Source organism: Furipterus horrens, unplaced genomic scaffold, assembly GCF_987537825.1.
Source record: "Furipterus horrens unplaced genomic scaffold, mFurHor1.1.pri manual_scaffold_6, whole genome shotgun sequence".
Taxonomy (NCBI): Eukaryota; Metazoa; Chordata; class Mammalia; order Chiroptera; family Furipteridae; genus Furipterus; species Furipterus horrens.
The window spans coordinates 183,989,284-183,997,962 of NW_028327176.1; the positions used below are offsets into that span (position 1 = coordinate 183,989,284).

Sequence of the window (8,679 nt, forward strand, 5' to 3'; positions counted from 1 at the left end):
CTTTATTTTAGGCTGATCTTATAACTGTGCTGCTTACATCGCAAATATTATTTGAGAGTTCTAAAAATTCATCTTTAAGTCATGAAAATTTTCTAGTTTCATATGCTGTGTATCTTTTATAACACCAATATATTTAATGATAAGGAAATAGTAGGCTAATTCCAGTTATATGAAGCCTTTTGGAGGGATAGTATAAAGCATATTGATGATTTTATTTACAGAGCTTCCTTAAATATCCAAGGTGACTCATGCCTATGTACCACAGAAATACCACCTAAGGAAATATATTCTTCATTGTCTGGACTCCTAAATGCACTATAAATGAGCTCAGATGAGAAATATTGCCATTCCTTGGTAAGAGCTGGATACTAACAAGGCATCAAGACTTAAGCAGACCTCACAAGAGATGGGTGATGATTAGAATTTCATGACACTATTACCAACAGTTCACTAAAATTATGTCTAGAAATATTTCCTCTCCTTGTTACTGTTTAATTGCAAATGTACATTACTTGTTAAAGAACTTGTCATAAAAACAAGTTCTACAGAATCCCATAAAAGTGTTTTAAATTAAAACAAAATTAGTCTTTTAAATTAGAAACAAAAACCCATATTTCACTCTTGTTTCCAAGGTAAACAGTACAATAACTTTACAAATGGATTCCCAAATAAAATAAATATGCTCTCTGACAAACAATAAGACTGATATTTAAAATACTAATAAATTGGTAAAATTCTTACATATCCAAGACTTTCCCAGAGAATGATAAAAATGTATTAAGAGGAACAGTACTTAAAATGATATAACAGAGTAGAAGAATTGATTGAATCAATTTAGAAAATAAGCTAAATATATGCATATTAAATACATAGTAAATGTTGTAATTCAAATCAGGAGGTGAAATACTTAATAAGTGTGTGAAACCAATAATGTTTTGATCCTTGCCTCATACCATACAGAAAAATAATTTTCCAGAGAGATTGAAGCATTAATGTACAAATTAAAAAATAAATACGAAATCAGTTCATACTAACTTTATATAAAAATGATAAAAAACACAAAACTTTATTACCTATTTTTCTAAGAGTTTATCCAAAATTACCTTTATGTTCTGCATTCGGAAGTCTTATGTGCTTTAGTTGGTCAAAGCAAAGCAACGCTTGCATTTAGTCTGACCCATATAAGACCTTGGAGAAGCACTTCATGAAAAGTAATGCTGGAGGGTGAAAGAGAGTGTGTTCCTCGATTCTGAACTCAAGGGATGTGTTTGTCAATTTCTTCCTCCATTTGAATTGTTTTAAAATTCATACTAAAAACACATGCACACATACAACACACACACAAACACACAAACACACAAAGAATCTGTCCCTGACAAGGCACCTAAGATGGGAAAGACGCATATACTGTTGTTATCTGATCAAAGAAAATTTTTGAAGCAAAGGGTCATGTAGCCTTATCTTCTAAGAATTAGTCATATTTTTTAATGAAACATGAAGTAAATATTTGAGATTAATGTGAAAACTCTGGGGGAAAATTAAAAAATATTTTTGAACCTCATCACATATATCAACATTAGTTTATGCTGTGGCCCCATGTCGCGGGCCTCTGATCCCCCCCACCCTCCATGACCCCATCCGCAACAACTGCCCCCGTGTATTCATATAGATCAACCTGCTCAGGAAGAAACAAAAATAGAAATATGCATGTCATATATAAAGTTATGGGTGATTGCTTTACTTATTTATAAAACTTTAAAAAAATTTTAACCTTTTTAAAAAACTTTAAAACAACACTCTTAATATTATTCTTAAATTATACTGAAGAATGATTTTAAAGTTTTAAATATGTCAAAATTTAGTCTTAACACACAGTATATACATTGCCAATGCTGACAGAATAATTTGGCTACAGAAACAAACAATGACTTCTTCTTCACTATTAAAAGCATGGAAAGAATTGAGCCACTGTCTTATATCTCTGCACTAGAAGATAGGCAGGTATTTGTGACTCAGTATAACCCATATATTGACTAAAGGTACTTTTACACTCTGGTAAATACATCTCTTAAAAATGAACGGGCTTCTAACTCAATATATACTATGTGCAGGTTTTAGAAGTGAAAACAACAGTCTGTGTGTGACATTTGCAGGTGCTAAAATAGGTACTGAAATACAAACACAATTTTCCCATTGGAGACGGAGGGCTTGCTGCTAAGATGGGCACATTATTTTTAGGATTTTCTTCTGAACTCTAGGCAGGCCTCCATGGTGACCTGCCTTCTGAAAATTAGATCTATCACTGAATTTAAGATAATCCACAATTGCAAAGCATTCATCTTCATAATACCACACATCATGAAAAAACAAACCACATAGGGAAAATGAAGGTATCTAGAGATATTGAGGAAGTCTTTATTCCAGTGCTGCTTACTCTTTCATTGTCTTCATGACCTTAATTTGTAAAAATCAATCTTGCCTCCCTGTCACCTTTCTCATCCACTCCATTCCAACAAGACTGTCTAACCCTCTATAACTAAAACAAACCAGCTGCAGCTTTTTGGCATTTTCTTCTCCATTTTGCATCTTCCATTTCCACATCCACCCAAATTCCAGTGATTCTACCAAGCTCACATTAAACCACATCCCTTCATGGAGGGACTGCAGTGAGCCCTCTTCTTGCAGCTGGTATAACCCTTGTTTAATGCACCAGTCAGTGCACACATATACTGTTCTGTGCTCTTGGTCATGTTTTGAGTTTCTCACAACTTTTTGGTACGTCTCCTGAGAACAGCAATCACAACGTTCCCTCAAAGCATTAAAACTGTGCTCTAGAAGCTAGTATTCTACTAATGAAAGGAGTGATTTGAAGGAATGTTATAATTTATTGTCCATGCTTAGATGAGAAACAAACAAAAATATTTGTGGGTCATTTTAGTACAGATAGTTACTAAATAGAGATTTTGATGCTTTTCAAAATTTACACTCCAATGTTAAAGACTAATTTCTTCATCCAAAAGTAGAAGACCAGCTGAGGTTCACTAAAGAAGTGCTGTCCTTGCTAATCATTTTTAGTTTAAAATTTATTTTAAGTATACCTTGTACTCCCTGCCAGGACTACAGAACACACGTATGGGCTTTTACTTGTTGAAAAATGTTCTGTTGACTTTCTTTTCAAAAAATTACCTAAAAATAAGAAGGAATCTTTTTTCTTCATCCTCCCTGTTAAGGAAACAGAGCTGTTGGTTATTGTGTGAGCAGTTAGTTGGCCTGCAGTCCCACTCGGATTTCTCCTTTCTGATTTCAGTGGTATCAAACAAAAGCAAGCACTGGGCGGGCTGAGTATTCTCTTTGATAAGCAAAATGGAGCCTGGTCTTGTACAATTGTGTGCCTGTGATCGCAGACACCCTCAAATAAGAGCGATGGGCATGGGTTTGTAAAGAGGCTTTGAATTTCATGATTTCAAGTCGCACTTCTAATCCTTAAGGCAATTGGAATTCTCTTTCTGGTCCTTTCAAAGACTATTATAAACCGCTACTATCTACCTGCTTTTCAGACTTAAAGCTCTTGAAGGTTTTCTCTTTTCCTTTGAGAGGAGGCAAAGAGCTCTATTGTCGCACACAGCCTCCACACAGCACTGTGGGGATAGCCATTCGTTCTTCTGGAAGAATTGCATTGTCATTTGATCTGCCCAAGATTTGAGATGTTATATTTGTAATCTCAACTTCCAGGAGCCAGCAAATACAATAAAATAACTCGGATGAAGGCAGCCACAGGGATACGGGTTATGACGTTTACTATATCATTTAATTATATAAAGAAAAAAATGTTCATAGATTAAGTTGAGATTTTACCCATACACACATGCAGATATGAAAAAAAATCTTCACATTCCCCTTCACATCATATCTTTGCTCCTGCCTCTGTCTTTGTTTTTGTCATTTCTCTACCACTAACTTGGAAATCACACAGTGCCTTAGGGTTCTGTCCTGATCCTTCTCATCTGTTTTTATACTTTCTCATTAAGCAACTTAACCTATTAAGCCCTGAGACTTCCTTTACCTTACTCACTCAAGTTGTTGTGATGCATCTCCTATTCACACCTTGTATTTATATCGCGATTTATGTGTCTTGCCATCTACTGTTTACTAGGTGACTTATAGAGCTTAAAATTGCACATGGCCATGACTTCCTCTCTCCACCAAACCTCACCCAGAATTCACTCAGTTCATTCTCCTGTAGTTTCCATTATAGTGGGGGTACCATAACCCACCCAGCACAAGCTAGAAGTGTGAGAAACCACCTGAACTTCTTGCCTACATCCCGCATAGCCAACTGTCCCCCTCCCCATTCACGGATATATTCAGCCACCATTATACATATTGTCACCTGCACCACTCCCTGAGAGGGGTCGCTGGGAAAACCCACCCAGGGCCAAGGTTAAAACAACCCCTATCCACACATACTCACTACCACCCAATAAGGTTGTCTTGACATTTTCTTCATTATTTTACAAGGTTATTGTGTAATGTATTCAAGTCTTACAACCATTAGCTATAAAGCTTGCTGATGTAGTTTGAATGAAATAGTGCAGTTTGAGTTTAGGCCTCTGTACCAAGGGTTGGAAATACACTTAAGTGTGTGATTCACAGGTTAGATGTGGGTTTTAGAAGACCAGTGAGCTATTCTTGCCTAGAGTGTTCCAGACACTGGCCACTTGGCCAGCCCAACCACTGAATGTCCAAATACCCTCAAATGAATGAACATCCCAGACCCTGCATGCCTACACCCAACAAAGAGTAGAACTCTATCTGGCTGTTTTTTTTGTTTTTTTTTTTTAAAGAATGGGGGATGGCTGACCCTTGAGCACACACACTAGAGCTAGGAAGGTTCTGTGGCACCTTCTTAAAGACGTTGTGCACCAGGCAGAACACCAAGCTTTCAGGGGAACAGTTGGCATTTAGAGCATGCTCAGCACTCAGCTCTGCCCAGTCACTATCCCTAGACCCTCCCCCCTTTATTGAACTCAGCCTGGAACTGAAGCCCCTTTTTAACTAATGCATCTCCACTTTTGCTGCCAGTTATTGTGAGGTAGCATTACGTTTGCTTGTATTTTCCTCATATTCATATTTGGGGTTCAAACCCAATAGAGATGAAATGGGTACAATTTCAGCCTTCCACTTGTTCTTCAAAACAGCTACTGAGAACCCACTGAAGCAGGCACTGTGCTTGCACATGTCACACTGAGGGTGCAGGAAACGTAGTGTGTTATAGTAACAGTGTGCTCCGTGCTACGCTAGGGAGATGCTGAGCTCAAAGCAGGGTAGGTAGACCAGACTTAAAAGGGGAATGGATTGAGATCTTTCTGGAAAAGTGTCCTGTCAGCTGAGACCTGAAGGAAAAGGAGAGAGTGGAGTGGGTGCTCCTGGCAGGAGAAAATGGTGTGTGAGAAAAACCAGAGGGCGCACAGAATTCAGTACTTCTAAGGAAATGAAAGTTGCTTCCCATGGTTTAGGAAAGGATTATGGTGGGACGCAGTGGGGTCAGCAAGGAGTCGCTGATGAGAGCAGTGTGGGCCTGGCTTGCAAGCTTGATGCTGGGTCAGGACTTTAGTTTAAGAGCAAAGAGGAAACCTAGAAAGGTTTTAAACAAGGGAGTGATGTATTCAGAGGTATGTTTGGGAAAGATGACTTTGGCAGATAGTGAAGAAGAGATTGGAAGGAAAAGGCTGGAGGAAAGGGACCACGAGGAGATGCTGAAGTAGTTCAGAGGAGGGACAATGGAGACCTGGCCCACTTCAGGGAGTCCTCAGTGTGTCATCCAGAGAACTTGAAACCTCACATTTCCTTTTTGTACTCAAATGATAGAAACTCCTATATGTATACACATTAACATAATTGTCAAAAGTTATTGGTATCTGTGTCTAAACACACAGATAAATCCAAAAGTGTCTAATTCTGACTCCCTCCCCAAGAAACATGTCAAGAACAGCTCTTCCTGTGGATGGAGAGAAGAAAGAAGCACTCTGTGCTTTTCTATCTAAAACTTAAGCTCAGAACTGTTGTGATAAAAGAACTGGCAGGGATTAGATCTCTCTCTCTCTCTCTCTCTCTCTCTCTCTCTCTCTCTCTCTCTCTCTCTCTCTCTCTCTCTCTCTTTCTCTGCTTTTTTGGAGTAAAAACTATTTCCAAACAAATGTAAATCACTGGACTTAACTGTCTGTTAATATCATCAATACACACTAATCCAGTGTCTGTGTGAAACCCACAGGATCACAGCAGCAAGGTAATGTTACCTTCTTCCCCTCTCTTCTTTGTCACTTTGATTTCACATCCCATTCTCCATTCCGTGAGGTGCGAATTTGCCGGCTTTACAATCCAGCAAAAAGTCAGTGAATTTGGAGGGAGAAAGAAGTCTCCCAATCCCAGTTAGGCTGCTCACTCAAAGTCAGTTGACTCATGTGAATATTGAATTGCTATAATTTCTCAAAACAAAGCTGCAGGACTAAGTTTTCTTCCATATTTTCTAGCCAAAAGTCATGGTTTAATGAGCCACATAGAATATCAGTCTCCCAGACTGGTAAGGACAGTGAAATGAGTACAAATACAGGATATCTGCCTATGCCCCCAACCTCACTGAAAACCCATGCTCTTTTTTCTGTTATATTTTTCTGCCTCTCATTCAACATCAGAGTTTCTGTAAATCTCAACGAACTTACTTTGCGGTTGCTGTTCTTCAAATAAATGGCTTCATGGAGAACTGGGTGACAAGGAACTATGAATATAACAATTCCATATGAGAATCATGTTTGTAATAACCAGGTAAGAAAAATTCTTGGCCCTGACCGGTGTGGCTCTGTGCGTTGGGAATCATCCCCCGAACTGAAAGGTCACCAATTACGTTCCTGATCAGAATATATGCCTGGGGCGTGGACCAGGTCCTCAGTTGTGGGCCTGTGAGAAGCAACAAATAGATGTTCCTCTTGCACATCGATGTTTCACTCCCACTCTTTCTCCCACCCTTCCCCTCTCTATAAAAAAGTAAATAAAATCTTCTTAAAAATTCATGTAGTTAAGGTGCAGGAAGTCTGGCTTAAGAGAGAGCTGTCAACAGAGAAACAAATGTCCATAATTTTGAAATTTAATTTATTTTATTTTTCTTGTAATTGTATCAGAAAGTAAGATCGGGCATAGCCAGACATTCTTTTACTGGATGAGTCTGACTTTAAATAAAGCAAAGAGGTACTAAACTTTTGTAGTAAAAGGAAGAAAGAGGCTTTCAGGCGTTCTCCTTTGAAGAACTTGAAACCAATGTAAAAGAAGGCATACACTGGGGCCTCCCTCTAGCTGCCATCTTGTGTCCCCGTGGGTGCGCACTTATTTTCAGCTGGTCTGCCAAAGACCCCCATGAGTACCAACCATAGGCCCCTGCACCGCCCCGTTTTCTCTTGAACAAGATGAAAGAAACTATCATGAACCAAGAGAAGCTCGCCAAACTTCAGGCACAAGTGCGCACTGGTGGGAAAGGCACCGCTGGTAGGAAGAAGAAGGTGGTTCACAGAACAGCTACAGCAGATGATAAAAAACTTCGGTTCTCCTTAAAGAAGTTGGGGGTGAACCACACCTCTGGCATTGAAGAGGTAAATACGTTCACACACCAAGGACAGTGACCCACTTTAACCGCCCTGAAGTCCGGGCACCCCCGGCAGCGAACACGATCACCATGACAGGCCACGCCGAGACCAAGCAGCTGACAGACACGCTGCCCAGCATCGTAATCCAGCTTGGTGCCGACAGTCTGACCCGTTTAAGGAGACTGGCTGAAGCTCTGCCCAGACAATCTGTGGATGGAAAAGCATCACTTGCTACAGGAGAGGATGATGATGATGAAGTTCCGGATCTTGTGGAGAATTTTGATGAGGCTTCCAAGAATGAAGCAAACTGAATTGAGCCAACTTCTGAAGAAGATAAACTTGAAGAAGTTACTGGGACCTTCTATTTTATATTACGACTGCTTTTTCAAATTTTGTTTATGGATCTGATAATATCTAGGTCTCTAATATTTTTAAGCCCTAGCCCTTTGGACACTGCAACTTTTTTCAGTTTTTGCTGATACACAAATCTTTCTTTGCAGCAAATTAAGCTGAAGAAGCCTGGGAATAAAGTTTGAAACCAAGATTAATAAAGTTCTTTGCCTAGTATACTTTTCTTTTATTTCATTGACAATGATTTGTATACAGAAAGCAAAGTTGTCTGTAGAAATCTAATCATGGCATTATAATATGACAGATAATCTTTGATGGAATTTTATTATTAAAAGTTTGACAACAACAACAAAAAAATGCTTGCACTGGAAGTTAAACAAAATAAATAAAAGTAAAGATGGCATTTTATTTTCTTGCCCATGAAGTTGGTCATGTGGCTGTATTTCTTACCTTAAACTCAGGTTAAATGTAAGCTAAGTTACATTAAGTTAAAAGCTCACAAATAGAAATGGTGTTCATCAAAGCACAGAACACTTTCCAGGTTTTCCAACAAGTTCTCTGCAATCCCCTGACAAGTGACTGAATGGAGATGTTCCATAGCTCGTGTGGTGGTAGGTGTGTGTTCAGACATAGAGGAGAAATACAACAATTCTGCATAGTGCAAACATTTATAAAAATGATGAGCATAACTTTG

At 38.8% G+C, this 8,679-nt stretch overlaps 1 pseudogene; it reads left to right on the forward strand.

Moving 5' to 3' along the window:
• The first annotated feature begins 7,457 nt into the window (after positions 1-7,457).
• LOC150007975 (transcription factor BTF3 pseudogene) lies at positions 7,458-7,945 on the forward strand (annotated as a pseudogene).
• The last annotated feature ends 734 nt before the right edge of the window (positions 7,946-8,679 follow it).